Raw genomic sequence first — 16,648 nt, 5'->3', positions numbered from 1 at the left:
AAACTCACATCAAACTAATCTTAATTTCCCCCTTTGACAAGAAATGCACCTTGACTTCAGTGAGGCTTTTTCACACAGCATTTTTGAAAATCAAAAAGAGGAAATATGATCTAGGTTATACCACTAAGATGCAGGAATATCACAGGATACAAAACTGCACTGTGAGTGTAACTACCAGTAGTTTGCAATGAGAATGGAGAACACCAGAAACAGGCAGGAATCTGTCCTCAGTCCAGCATGCTTCAGTATTTTCACTGATGGCTTGCAAAGTATGCACTTGAAAATTTTAGCGGGCCACACTAAGCTCTGGGAGGCGTTGCAAGCAAATGTTAGAATTTTAATGTAGCTTCAAGTGAAGTGCCACTTTTGATTGAGAGCTTGAACCCTAAGAAAGAAGTTTAGCAATTAAATTCCAAATTACTTTCCCTACAAAGTTCATAGAATCTTACTAACTATTTTTAAGGTACATTTAAGTCAGGAATGGTTCAGACAAGTTTCATCCTACCTGAATACAAGAGATGAACAATTCCCAGGATTCCTTCCAGATTAAATTTCTACAGGTGTAGTATAGATCTACACTGGAACGATGGAAATGGAATGGAGAAAAATGGATGAAAAGCTGCTCCCACATCAGTGAAGCAGCACAGAGGTCCCAGCACTGCAGAGGCACATCTGCCCAGATGACCCATCCTCACAGATGTCCTGCTGAGCTTCACCAGTTCTGTCCCCCAGACTGTGCTGAACCTCAATCCGGAATAACAGAACTCAGAAGTAATTTTGAGTAAAGTCTATATAACTGTCCTAATCCTTATGCAGGCTGTTCTGCAAAGAAACATTGCTCAGCCCAGTGTTTTTTAAAAACACAGGCATTTTAAAAAGTTATCAGGGAAGTAGTCCAATAGTACTTTTCTCTAATAGCTATGTATACACTGTGGCTCTTCAGTAGCCAATTAGCAGAAACATTACACCTCCAAACTTTTACCATTTTTACAACATGTAAAAACTATTTTTTTATAAATATACCATGATTTTAAGAAGTACAACTAAACAGAGCACGACTGTAATCTTCTAGCTATATTTTTGCTAGTTTTTAATGTCAAAACATTTAAATGATGAACTCTTTATTTGAAGATGACTAATTATAATGTGTTTCACTTGGGGAACAAGAATTCAATATCCCAGTATCAATTACACAAAATGCACTCTCCTAGCTTAAGATTAAAAACTAAAATGCAGCCAAAAGAAGTTTCTTCCTCGTATCTGTCAGATCACAAAAGCATCCAATACAACAGGATAAGGTTGCCAGAAAACCCTACGACTTTCAAAAAGATATTATTTCTTGTATGTGGCTTAGCTCCCAAGCTGAACCAGAAATGACATCCAAGCTTAGGATAGTAAGCCTTTTTGCCAATGAATTTCTTGTAAAGTCAACAATTATAATTTATTCTGATCCTTTGTGTCACCATATTAGTAGTTATTTTTCAGCAATCCCAGAGCAGCAACAAATAATGCCATAGAAGAGGACTGATATAATTACAGGCTGAAAAAGATAGGCCAGCACCCTTACACTCAAAACTACCCTCTGTGGCTCCTTCATACCCCATATGTTGCTAATAAAACTGTTTGAATCATACCTATGAGACAGTTTTACTGATATTGTATCAGGTCCCTAGGTTCTTTGTATGAGATACGATGTCACTAGCACCATAACTATGCAAATTTTGTGATACAGGATCCCACTGGACACAATATTACATACGTAATTCGCAGTATGAAGCTGTGCATTAACAATAATTCTAGTGTTCTATAAATGAAACCACTATGTTTATTGAAAAGCTCACCACACTACTATGAAATCAAATTTAAAAAGCAATAAAGGGCGACTGACATGCTCATAGTAAAGATGGCAACATTGGTATTTTTCCCCGAACAATGTAAATTTTGCTTTGCCTTCACTTGACAATGCTTTACAGAAACTTTTAGCATCAACACCAAACAAATGCAACTCCCTCCCCCCACAAAATTAATGACTTAAAACAGGAACCTTCTGAGCCCAGTTTTTAGAAACAACCATGTGATTTTCAGCAAGGATCTGAACTGTATTCACATGTAAGCGTGAGTCTCAGTTTCTACTGCTAATAAAAGAATAAACGATAAATGATAAAGACTAAGAACTGCAGCAGTAAAAAACCAACAGCTTGGGGATATCAACACACATCGCGCTAAAGCACCTCAGAAGTATCATCTTCTGGTCAGAAAACACCTGCGCTCTAATTCTGCATCTGACTTCAAATATCTGTACGACCTCAGGCAAACGATGCTTCTTCCCAGCTCGCATCATGTGCGTTAGGGTCTCTTACCTCCTGCATAGGAATGTGGTCAGTGCTTTATAATACATGCCTGTAAAAAGGCATGTCTGAAAGATCTTAAAAATCAGCATTGAAAGAAGAGGCAGCAGAGGTGCCATCAGAAATCTGACCGTACAAGCAGCTTGATACACATTCCTCTTTTCTGTGTTTCCAGTGATTTCTTCCCTCCTCTACTAATCTACTGGTTTGCTGCAGGTGGAGAATACTGGGGCTTGTAAAATGTAGTCAATTTTTGAAATAAATCTGAAAAAAGGTAACAGGCTAGCATGATAAAGTGAGTCTGGTACAGAGCTAGACTTGGGAGATAAAAGTACGCTATTTCACCAAGGTGCTGTGAGAATTAATAAACCAGATAATTTTCTAAAGTAAATTGTACACTAAATGTATATAGTAAATTGTCTAATACGTAGAGGGAAAAAACACACTATTCCCTTGAAATACTTATAATGCCTTTGACTACAGATAGAAAACATAAACGACGCACACCACCACTAGCTAAGAAGTCTCACGCCGAGAAGCACTGACTTTAACTAAACAATGCAAGGTTTTACTCAATGGAAAAAAAACAAAATTGGAACCAGGCACTCAGTAAGCAAGACAATGAATTGACTGTTTCCTATGAGTATAACCTGTGTGCTTCCATTACGGGGGTAGCTTAAGCAGTAACTTCTCCTGAAGTTTTCCTTGACACCACCCTCTGCGCAATATGAAAACTGTAACAGTTTTATTCTCTATTTCAAAATAAATAAATAGCAGCTTAGGTGACATCTTATGAGGCAGAAAGTTCACACTCTATCCCATGGACATTCTGCCCTCTGGTATCGCCACTACGTTTTATCATCACACAATTCAGAGAGAATTATATACCTATTTCCAAAGTTGAAAAAAATAAACCCCTCCTCCCCAAATATGGCCCAAAGCTGTTATGAAGCAACTTATTTTTAGAAAAAGCACTTATGCAGATACTTAATTTTAATTAATAGTCTCACTGACTTCAACATTTGCACAGCGAGACAACTCCACGCTTCAATTAAAGCATGCACATAAATGCTTTGCTGATTCATGGCCAAAAGCATGACAGGAACATCATTATATAAAATGCTCATAAAATTTAAAGGAAAAAAATAACAGCAACCTCACCCTCAAACAGAGCGTTAGAAGCCCTGTAAAACTCACAGCTTGAGCACAACTTACAGGTTGTAGAATTCATTGAATGGATCTTAGCCCTAGCATTCGTGTAATGATTTCAGAGTGCGCAAAAGAACTTCGGGGAAATACCTTAAAGTTGAGACTCTACGTCCCCCAGCTCTCCATCCTTGGCATCTACCATCTGCCGAGACTGGCTTTTCAGGAGCTGAGAATTCTTTACCAGAAGAGTGGAGACAGCTACATCTTTGCTTCTGGTGACCTGCTCTCTTTTTCCATTGTTCGCATAACAGATAAGCAGATTTCTTTTAATAAACAATTAATTACATCCAGCTCGGTTGCATCACAGATCATACTGAACATCTTCAGCAGACGTTCACTTCCAGGGAACAGTCACTCTGAGTTGCAACGCTGCCTATCATAATATACCTACAACAAATCTAATTTTGAAATAATATGACACAAGAAACACTAGTTAAGTCTTCTTCATTATCTATGTAATATCACAAACGGTAAGCTTTAACTTTGAGACAGAATCCTTAAAGATAATCGGTAACAAATTTTTGTTGAAATACTTTCTGGTCCTATTCGTAAGCAAAATTGTGGCACTTGATGGCCCGTGGCTCACTACTACAAACTGGTAATTTTAGAAGTTTAAGCATTAAAACAAACCTTCATTCAAAGACAGCCAAGCAATACTTAAAAAGTAATCCCCCCGACACCCTTATCAAGGCATCAAGAAAATTACAGCTGATAGCAAAACTGAGCTGAGTGTATAAATTTGAAAGCAGTAGCCACCAAGAGTTAAACTGTTCAAAGAAATGCTAAAGATGAGACACGCGTCCCAAATAACCTGATTCCTTTCTCCTTCACCCCGACGAACTAGGTGCTGTGCAATGAATCTGGCTGCTGGGCAGTGGGGTGGGCAGAAGGCATAGGAGTTCGCTGCTAGCTGGGGTGCTCACCTCCTCGCGATGCTCCTTTGGGTGCGAGTCTCAGCGCGAGCCTCCAACCAGCCCCAGAACAGCCACCTCCTCACAAAATACAGCATTCAGCTAAAGACTCTTCCACTCACAAAATCCGCAACCGTAATAGTCATCAAATGAGGCTTAGCATTGCAAAGCTGCGCTACAACATGAGCAGCAAAAAGAGACCAAGTCACCTCTTCATCACCTAGAGCAGGAGGAACAGGACAGCCCCGATGACAGACAACTCAAGCAACAAAAGGGATACAAAAGTACAGGTAGAAAACAAATATCTGAGCCGTTTTCTACAGGACCAATTTAGACCCAGGACAGCCTAGCCAGGCTGCCATGCACTCACAAGGTAGCGGTACAGCAGCTAAAATAAAGCCAGGCCAAACTTGACTTGGCTCTGCACAGCACCAGCTTGTGCGTTTCTCCAACCGTTTCACACCTAATTTACAGAGTACATTATCCATCCACATATCGCTGAGATCTAACCTGAGAAGTGACTAGAATCAAAAATTAGTTAATTGATTAATGCTTAAGTGAAACGCGAAAAGCAAACTTAACACACCAGAAGACTTTCTGAAAATGCATTGTTTTTATTCTGACTCCATTAAGCAGCCCGGTAGTTTTGAAGGATTAATGAAAAAGCTATCAAGAAATAATACAGAAGAGGAATGCTGATTCTCGGTGAACATGCCAACACGTGATGAAGTGCAGAGACCTTTTCAGTAGTAAAGATTCAAGCCAGGATGTTCAAAGAACTACAGGGACATGTGAACTTGCCCACTTGATCCAGAAGCTGAGTTTATTTGATTTTTATGAGACAGCATTTTGATAATTCCTCCCTGAATCAGAGATTCACTCTAATACTCCTCAATTAACAACATAACACAGTCATTATTCTCACAAAACTGGCAACACATTTTTTCACACCAAGGTTTAGTAAAGAATAAAAAAGTCTGCCTGAACATCCAGAACAGAAAACATTTACCTTAAAATTAATACCAATTCATTTAAAAGAGAATCAGTCAATGAGTATATGTATACACATAAGGATTATTTCCACAAACTTTACTTGTTAAGCAGAACACAATGTGTCATTTACAACTATTATTTTTTAATCAGAACTGAAGACAAGTCCAGGAAGAGCAGGAGTAAATAAGCTTCTAAACAAACAACTTACATAGATGTTTTTTAACAGGACCGGACAAAACATTCCTTAAAGTTGCATTTACAAGCCAAAGCTGACCTCAGGCATCACGTTCAGTATGTATGAGATAACCTATGCGAATACTGACCTCAACAATACCACAGGGGCAAATTTTGCACAAGGAAGACATGCTCTTGAACAAATGTTTTCCAATGTATTAGGCACACAGAAGCATTTTTCTTCATCAAGAACTGCATGTCACATTCCTTAAACTGTTTTTCTTGACCAAATACGCTGTGGACAACCTATGGAGGATCCCCCTCCATGTTCCTCTTTGAGGTTCCCATTTACAGTTTCCACTAACAATGAAAATATGTGGATTTTCTCCCCCTCAAGAATCAGAGTCACATTTAAGATCAGCTTTCCTCAGCTCATGTCCCAAAAAAATACCATGATTAGAGACTTTCAACACTAACAGAAGCTCCAATAGAGATTTTTCTTGACTTAAAGTCAAGTGCAGCTCCAGAGCCCACAGTAATGCAAAAGCAGGGAGAGCAGAGGACAACAAGCAGCAGGAATGGCTGTATAAGGTGCATTAGAATCTGATAGCAAAACTAGTGACTGGTCTAATTTAAACCACAAATTGAACAAAACCAAGTAATTCCATACTTGCCAGGCCTTCCTAGAACTACTTATGCATAAAAGACTGGTAAAATGACATCTATTTGACTGTATTTCCCAACATCAGTCTTTCACTTGCGACCCTGACACACCTGCAGCCGCTCTCACAAGGGCAGGTAACATTAACGTCATAACCCCAGGAAGAATCACCGTCCCGACAGACATCAACCTCACATGTGAACATACACTCGTAGCGTACCACAGTCCCTATGTTCTACCCACACACACATACTCTCACATCTTTTCACCCATTCAGGAGCTACAACAGGCAGAGGGAGGAGAGCTGGTCCACAAAAATCCACAGTTTTCAACCTCTTCCCAACGCTTCACATTTTCTGCGGCAGCTCTACTGAATCCTTGACCATACCTCAGATCATCGGGTTTCTCTAGATCTTTCAGTTCTGGAGAGTGGCCCCTGCCCCTCTGACCGAACATATCCCATCAATGGATCTTAAAATTATCTTAAACACTTAAAGACAATGCCTCAGACTCTTATTTGGATGCTACAAAATGTTCTTGAGGCTTTCTTTGGAGAAGTCTTGTTAGCAGAGGCAACAGGCTCTAACAGCATTCAACCTTTAAAACAACTGTCAACAGGCCAAACTCCGAGCCCCACATCCCAAGACCCAAACTGTAAACCTTCTCCCCGAGCATAATGAGATTAACCAAACGTTTAAGACTGGACACGTTTAATTCTTTGTACTCCATACATTACAGAACAATTAGGAGGCTGGAAACAGAAAACTGGCTTAAGCTGAAGTTACACAATTGGGTGGGCAGAATGTTTTTGTCCACAAGAAAGCATCTAAGTATCTATCATAACATATTTTAAATAGATTAAACTGGATTTAAAATAGAATTTTAAATAGACTCTTATTGCCATAAAAAGTACGCTTTATATATGGGTAACTAGACCCCCAGATGTAAAAAAACCCCACATCCCCCCAGACTCCCCATGCAGAAGGTGCATGCTCTTGATCATCTATCTGTCTGTCTCAAACTCTTCAAGTCGTAGAACTTTAGACACCACAATAAATTAAATAAAATTCAGAATATAATGTTATAATATTGTCTTTATAGTTAAATACAATACTGGCAAACGCTTACCAGGTTACACATACTAAGCAGTTCAAGTGATAATCATAATGATGAATGTGTAATCTAATGTCCATTCACTTTGATTTATATGAACCATCATACAAAAGTCTCACGTATCCATTTTAAGTCAGTGGGAAGGATCCCATTTTTCCTGACCTGAGTCGGTGTTTGGTCTAAACTTAGGCATTTCTTTTTTTTTTTTTTTTGCATTAACTAGAATCAGTCTTCGCACATAGTTGAAGATGCCTGGGGCAGCACAGTCCTTTGCGATCTCAGCAACTGGCCCTATCATTCCCTGTGATAGTCTTGCTGAAAAAAATAAGATCAACCAAATCTCCCCCTGCCCTTCCAGCTGTGGGAGAAACAGATCAGCCTATTCTTTATTTCAGAAGAAAAGGCCCCGCAAAGGTCAACCTTTCATATGAAATACAGCTCTTTAACACTGAATACAGAACTAGTTAGATTCTTGCTTTTTGTGTGTATAACTGGGATTCCATTGTACCTATTTCAGGATGCTCTGTACTTGTATATATACACACACCCCCATAAGTTGTTGCTGAAACTAATTTATAATAGAAGGCTTGCTTATTGAATCAGAAAGAAGCCACACAATGCTCAGTTGTTGTTCTTATTCTCAAAGTATCGTGCTCATGAGACAAACTGCAATTCATCAAACAAGCTTTGCTGTAGCCTGCCCCGAATGCGGGGAAAAAATACAAAACAAAACAACACCCCAAAACACTAAACCACACAGTATGGATGGGAAAATGTAGGTGCAGAGTGCCAGCTGCCTAACTGTTAAGTGTTATTTATTTTTACCACAAGCCATAGTTATGCTAGCTGTCCCACTGAGAGACAGTCTTCTCTCAGTCTTCTCCTCAAAACTGTTATTTCACTTCTAGAATATAAAATCTAGACCAAAAGCCCATATTGCAGCATCTAAACCTATGCAGTTTCCATACAATGCTCTAAAAAAGTGTTTACTCTAGGGTTCAGTCTACACCGACCTAGGAAAAAGCCTACCACATCACCCTTGCTTCAAACATGCCTTATGTATAGAAAAGGACTGATTAGTTATATCTGTCAGTATTGCTATTTTGTAATGAGGACTGATATAAAAAAAATACATTATTTGTAGGAAGGAGAAGAGGTGTGGGTTGCAACCATCTTGAACCAGACCGGTCAAGTCACATTATGCTACCTGATGCTACACTGCCAGGCGCTGTAAAAGCAAGCCTGGCCCAGGCTTGTAAATCCCATAGTCTACAGATGCCCCTGCAAATAAAATAAAAAAAAAAAAGACTAAAACACCAACAGGTTCAAAAGTTTACACAGAGCTTCCAAAAGTTACCAAAGCATAGTTTTTTTACTTAAATTCCTGAATTATCTGAAGACTATCAACTTTTTTCCCCCTCAATCAAAACCCATTTAAGTAAAATTTGTGGCAGACAGCTCAATGTTTTGTTTTTTCCATTTTGAGACTGTATTAAGAATAAAATTGCTTCCTTTGAATAGGACATAATACCTGCCAACTCTCAAAGTAAAGGAGAACATAAGGAGTTTCTAGAGAAAAACATTCGGGGGGTAGGGGACACAAGCATCAGAGTATTATTAAAGAGTACAGACAAAAAAATTTTGTCAAGCAAATACAGGAAAATTCCAGAGTTTAGAAAGCACGTTAAAAAAAAATTTGACCCCCTGAACTTACATGCAATGCAATACTTGGAAAAAAGAGACACAGCTACAGCCAGGAGGGCAAGAGCCAAACCATGTTATCGGTAGGTAACCGTAGAGGATGACTGCTACTACTCTAAATTTTATCTTACAATCTTCTGACAGTAAGTTGTGAAGGGTGTTTTCTCTCCATATCTCAGATGACTGGGATTTAAGGACCCGTTACTTTTCTGATCTCGGGGACTTCCCAGTTAAGGCCTGAAATACCATGAAATATTTATGTCAGACAGGCTTTCATTCCATACTATGGAGGTACAACAGAAGGACCTCAGCAGAAGTAGGTCCGCCTCCTCAATAGCGCAGTATACTACCGTGTGTCAAAACTACGCCACTAAAATTTGAGATTCAACCTCTCCCACATCCATTACTCCCCATAACCTGCTCAGCAGAATGACCTGCTTGGAAAAGCACGTTTCACTAGATCTTCCAGTGACTCAGGGTCAGGGAGAGATATACACACTCAAAACGGAGACTTAAAAAAATATAGCAATTAAAGATCCCATAACACTTTCATGTACTACTCCTTGGCTGGAAATAAAGGTCACTAATGTAGAGAATTTATGATTTTTAATGACAACATAAAATGGCTTTGTGTACTAGAGACAGACTGAATGGAACCATATCCATTTGCTTTCATGCAAACTCTCGCACAGTATGAGTTACATGCAAACACAACATGTAACAGAAAGACTATGTGTACAGGAAGACATCCGACTTCTCATTCATAAATGTGTCCAGATCCTAATTAGAATAAAATCATTTAGTTCCTGAGTCTCTGAAAAGACACAGCTATGTTAAATGATGAGAACCCCAAAGTCAAACTACCACCTTGAGAAATGCTTTAGCCTTACGAGTTTGCACTCACCTTTTCCATTTTTGCAGAGACTAACTGCAGAAATAGCATCCAAACAATTATAATTTGTCATCTTTTAACATAAATGGTAATTTCTTAGACTAGTTCTTTTATATTCCATCCCATGTCCTTCCCAATAAGAGCTGCCCAAAAATACTTTGCATGAAAAACTAAATGTTCCCAGTGACAACTCTGATCACGTCATTCTTTGCACATGAACATTAAAAGATGCAACAACAGCAAAAAGCACTAGTTTTTCTTATAACTTCAAGACTAAATCCTAAATATAGTACATTTTCAAGTTGTCTTTCCTAAAATTCAAATAATATGTTCATTGCTTTAACCAAAAGCTAGCAAAGTACAACTTGTATTGTGCTGCAGGCCATAAAGGGAATGTTCTTTATTTGAATCATGGATGGATGAAGATGAAAAGTAGTTTTTGAAAATTTACAACCGTTCTGACACTACTGTGTGTTCCTCATTACAAGCATTATTCCTATCTATTTACTAGACTTACTCCAGACCTTTTACTACCTTCAAAAAGATAATTTTCATCAATTCTTCATATCTTTATACCCAATCACAGGAAACTGCATAGAATATGGGTAGAAGCCCCAGCTGAAAAAAAGGAGCCGGGGTAAGAGAGAAGGACCACAGCGGCTGCTTCAATTGGGCTGGAGAAGCTGTGGTTTACAAATAGCATTTGATAATGGATTTTGTCTTTAGCACAGCACTCAGGTGATGTTTTCTTATTATTTGCCTATCCAAAGTAACCATTCTGCCATATAAAAAAAGTGCCCAGGTAAGGGGAAGTTATTAGAAGCCCTCCCTCCTCTTCGTCTTAGACTGATGCATCTCCACCAGCATCGCTTCCAGTACTTCACAGCAGAGTGCTGTATTTTTTGCTTGTGAATCCCATGGAATTCTTCTTTTCTCTACCCCAAATGAAGCCTTCCCCAAAATTAAACTGTTCTCATACCTGAGACTGGATATTGCCAATGTGTACTAAATGACTTTGAGATCCAGAGTCTTGAACAAGATAGAAACAGGAATTTTAGACTAATTTCTGGAGAGTATTTGGGAGGTTTGGTTTCTTATAAAACAGGTTGCGCACACTTGCCTGTGGCAGTCTTTGTAATAATAAAATAAAGTCTCAATTATGAAGAGATTTCAGTATTTAAAAATCTTCTACATTTGACTTTCTGAAAAATGTATTACCAACTTTAAAGTCAGTCTTCACACACATAGCATTACAGAACAAAATACCGTATGCTGAGATGCAAATACAGGTCTACAACGTAACCATAGATACATTACTTTATTGCATTGTAAACACCAGCCTTCAGCAAATGTCCACTACATCTGACTGTGCAACTACCTAAAGAAGCCATCAAGACCGCAAACTCTGCCTACTCCTACAAGCAATGAATTTTCTATACAGCACCTGAAGGGGCAAGGAGAGCCTACAACTGATTCCAGAGCTTCCCAGATGATCCTAAGATGCTAAGGCAGAGGTGAAAACATAGATAAGTCTGTCACCACATGCAACAAAGTCCTGCAGGAGGGGGAGCAGATGGAGCCCTGACCTTTCTGCAAGCTGCTGTAGTTCAAACTTACAGGTAAGGCAACATCAGACATAAGTGACTGCCGCTGTTGTCAAAGACTTGATACTTTAAAGGCTAAAGCCCCTGTTGCCAGCAAAGCCCTTTGCTAAGATTTTCTTTCTCTCCTTCTTTCTTCAGATACTGTTTGCTGTGGGATAAGAGAAGAATCTTCCAACTCAGGTGATTCTTCAAAGGACTCTAGGAAACACCTGGAGATCTTGCAAGATGCTGGACACTAAATAGCAGGGTATGAAACACCTACACTGCAACAAGGATGATCTTAAACAAGATGTCAAAGTTTGGACATGCAATTAAGCATCCCGGAACTAGAAACACCAACTAGAAGCCCAGAGCCATTTAACTTGAAATCACACAGGAATGGCCAGCGAGTTCACTTGTGAGGTGTCATCCTTACAGAAAAGCACCCAGTTAAATGACAAAGCGAGCATGGACTTTGCTGGCAACTCTGAGGACTCCCTAAATCCTCCCTCATGCATTAACACCACATACAGTCTAAAACACCATCAATAAAACCTTTATATAACAGCATCTCACTAATTCTTCCAATTCATTTTTCTCCATATATTTATATGTACAAAGACTTTACATGCATATATGAAAATTCAGTAAAATAAAACTAAGATGACATGAGCTGCAATACAGGTTTTTTTTGAACTATGAGGAAGAATCAAACCAATATTTCTGTAATGTTTTCCCACTATTTAAAACGGTTTCTGTTCACCTCCTTTGTGAAATAAGCTGAGTAATAGTTAACTCGACACAACATTTTTCAAACATTTATCACTACGCACTGCTGATAAAGAAGCTTTCATCCTATAACCACTAAAACTTTTCCTCTCAAAGCAAGATATAAGCAGAGGCTTAGTCACTATTCACATAACAGAATTACAGAAGTTTTCAAAGCAATTTACTAAAAATTCAAGAAAATATATTTCTCAAAGCAAAATAATGCATTGCATTTGGAAGATGTTTGCTCTCAGTACTGAGTAACACTTGTTATAAACCTGATGGGGTTTCTTAAGCAAGCCAAATCTCCCCAGCAACTCTAGGCTGTAACTACGTTGATCAAATCAGCTTCACACGTGTTAAAAAAATGGAAAGCAAGAATAAAGGTAGAGTCTTAATGTATCAACAGCTTCTTCTGATTTCATAGAGAGCACATTAAAAGAATAAACATTGAAAATCCTGGCCACACATTAAGGCAATTCTGACACCCAAACAATTTGATAATGTAACATTGCGTATCGAGCCAGTTTTTTCATAAATTATGATCTAAACAGAATACTAGTCAAATCACCAAAAGATATCAAAGATATCCCTTTATTACAAATGATCCAAGTATCCCCCTTGAGGCTATGGCTATCAGAAAGCATTTAGTTAGCTCCCAAGCCAATATTTTTCGTATCTGTTTTATTATGAAATTGTAACACATTTTCAATAACTTTTAGCTTTGCTATACAGAGCAACAATAATTTCCCAGAACCCTTTGGAAAATCTGACATGCGAAATGATTCTCTAGTCAACTTGTGTATTATTAAGCTGAAAAAACGTGTATCAGATCATTTGATCATTGGAGGGAATGGAAAAGTATTGGGAGCTTCAGGACAGACTGACGAACTTCAGGTCATATAAAATACTACCAAGGCTGTATTCGAAGAAAAATGTGAAAGTTCGTGAAAGCGCCCCGGGTGAAAATACTTTGTGTTGCTAAGAAACATCATCCCTGATGATGGATGAATTAAATTGTCTCAGTTAGTAGAGCCAACTCCAGGCATCCCTCGTTTATTAGCAGAATGTTTTCTTGTACTGGTAATTTATTTCAACAGCTACATACAAATAAAAAGCCCTACCTTTAAATGAAACTGAGAATTTCAAACTTGCATAATTAATGCTAGAAAAGAGAATAGAGTTCACAACTTGAACAGAATTTAATAACTACATTTTCAAAGTTCACATTTTTAAATGTAATATTAATACATCCAAATGGTTAAGAATTTATTTTAGGATAGTCTGCAATTAAATATACTGTTCAACTTCCAAAATTACTCTATGCACAATCCAGTGAAGAATAAAACTCTTCAAATATTTCTAAATACTGAACAACATAAATATTCAGGTAATCAAATTTTAAACATCACTGAGAGAAAAGCATATTCATTTGTCATGTATTGTTATGATGACACCAACATAAAAACTAAGCATGAAGGAAATAATGCAAACCACCTGCTTTTCTCATTTGGAGGTTGTCTTCATGTTTCATCCAGTTCCTCTTTTAACATATTAATTACAGGCTGTTTCTTCTGCAGAACACATTCATGAGCTTAAAGCAGTATATCTAGCCATTTCTGAAGTACGTGTTTTCTGTTGTACTCCCACAGAGCATACCTGTTTTGCTTGCCGTGCACTGTATTAAATGAAGTCCTTTCAAAAAGGTTATAGCTGGAGCAGAGGAAGGCCACCGGCTTGCCTCTTCCCACAGGCTGCACAACGGGCCAGAGGAGCTCTCCTGAAAGGGGAAAGAAAAGCAAGCACATCTCACCTGGCACAGCCTCCAAGAGCAGGACGCAACAGCAGAGATGAAGCACAGCAAGCGGGGAGCCCCAACATAAGCAGGAGAGTCCTGAGATCGGCAAGCAGACATACAACTTCTGCTCAGAGATGATGGAAAAGGGCAGAGTTTTCTTAATAACACAGAGAGGAATATGCAAAATTTTATGTCCCCCAGAAACCAACGCAGTTGCTGCACTGAGAATAAACCTAGGGCAAAGACCCATTTTGCAAGAACACAGTTGGCAAAGGGGAGAATCATTAAAGAAAATGAATTTTAATTTGTCTGATGGCAAGGCTTTGGGGTTCTTTCTCCTATTATTCTGGATTGTGTTCTAATGAAGATTCCAAGTTAGCAGTCCCAAGTTTTAGCACTGGAGAGTTCAATTTAAGGGAAAAGGTGAAAAATCCTCTCTAAACTGTTCTTTGGATCCCACCACAGCTTCCAAGTCAGAAATTACCATACACAGTTACGTGTTGAGGCCACATATTCAGCTAGTCAATACACAGAGGCAACCATAGAGGCTCTTCTTCCCAAATATAATGCCACCACGGAGAAGAGTTACCACTGGAGAGTCTGAGAAGAAGTATTTAATAACGATACCAATTTGGCTGCGCTATAGGAGATGTGCTTCCTGTGGGCCTAATAAGGAAGAGCTTTACAAACTAAGCAGAAGCATTTCAAAACCTCAAAGGACATGTCTTATCTGCACCACTTCTGCTTCTGGAATCCCAGAAATCCTGAAGACAGAAGGCAGATCAGACTGCAGCTTTCCTAGGCACAGATGTTGCAATCACATCTGCCTTAACCATAAGCCACGGTCCTTGCTACTTTCCGACTCTCTAGCAGCATCCCTTAAGTTGCTTCGGCTTTGGAAACGTCAATGCAGAGGATAAGAGAAAGCGTTTCTGATCACATCAGGTATACTAAAACACTAACATAAAAGAAAAACGCCTGCAAATTATGTTCCAAGCAAACAGCATGAAAGAAAAGGTTCTGAAGCTGAGATACCCTTTCTTCCCCATGATTCACAAAATAACACTTACTTCAAACAATGAGATCTGTTTGATCAAAGATTATTTTTTTTTTAAAGCATTGATCTAGCAGCCACAAAGAATGACCATTTGTGTATGGATACATGTCAAGCTACTCAGACACAGAAATATGCATATGCATATTTACCCAATTAGTTACAGGTGATCTTTACACACCACTCTGAGGAACTGAACCCACCGCCAACCCAGGTATGCAGATCCATGTAAACGTTCTCCAAGTTTTTTTTCTTTTATCTCACTAAAGATTCCCTCCCTAAACACCTATAGCTACAAGATGGCTGACTTCATTTGTCCGGCTCCAGGGTCTCCAGTACAAGACATATCCAAGCAAGACCAGCAAACGGCCCCAAAGACAACAAAGGGGTCAGAGCACAACCCAGCCGTTCTACGACTCCAGAGGTCGGGTCTGCATCAAGGTACACGTTGCAAGACTCCAACCATAATACGCTTTCTCCTCTTGGCCCTCGTATCATAATGCAGACAGCATTTTCAGTGCAGGATTATTTAATGTTTTCCTATATTACTTGGATGATGAACAACATACTTGCAAAATTTTTTAGTTACCTGGGAAGGGCTACAAGCATTCTGGGAAGCAAAGTTGGAATTGAAAAAAGTAGGACTAAGCGATGAACAGCAGAACTGAAACTGGGGGTTTAACACTGAATTGAATGCAAAAAGTGAAAAATTATTTTGAATTTCTATTAACAAGAGCATCATTTGCAAAAGATAGTAAGATTTATTCTATCCATCACTGATACTGACTGACTAAGGTTGTACGCTACGTTCAGGTCTGGGTACACAGATGTAGGAAACGGAGACAAGCTCAGAAGAAAACCTAAGCAATCAGGGGAAGTTAAAGGGAAATGGGCTTGCTGAGTACAGAAAAACAGATGAGTAAAGAAAGAGGGCGCAGGCTTCAAAATAGGTTAACAGCAGTTAGAAAAATGATGATCATGTCCCACTATTGCAATATCCACTGCAGAAAAAACAAAACCCAAGACGCTTAACAAGTTAGGAAAAAAATTAGACTAGTATTAGAGGAAATATGCTACCTGTAGGGATAATTAAACAACAGATTAGATTATGGAGGGGTTACACAAATCTTCCCTGATTGTTTTTAAGACCTGGTAAGAGGAACATGTCAGAAACCACCTACACATATCTATCTGGCTTTAAGATGAACACTGTATGCTCACGCATACAGTACAGGGCCTTAGCGTAGAGTGGATGACCTCCAGAGATCTGTGTTTTCTTTTCTAAACCTAAAGGCTGTACAAGTTTAGTCCCCTGCCAGGCAAATCAGCAGGTGACTTGACTGCTCCTTAGAGCTCCAAGCAGGCTTTTGATATCTCTTTTTTGTAAATAGCCAAGGCAGTCTGTGATTGACAATCTTCTATCACATCAAGCATTCTACCTTA

Source organism: Gavia stellata, chromosome 8 (genome assembly GCF_030936135.1).
Source record: "Gavia stellata isolate bGavSte3 chromosome 8, bGavSte3.hap2, whole genome shotgun sequence".
NCBI lineage: Eukaryota > Metazoa > Chordata > Aves > Gaviiformes > Gaviidae > Gavia > Gavia stellata.
This window is presented reverse-complemented; position numbering follows the sequence as displayed.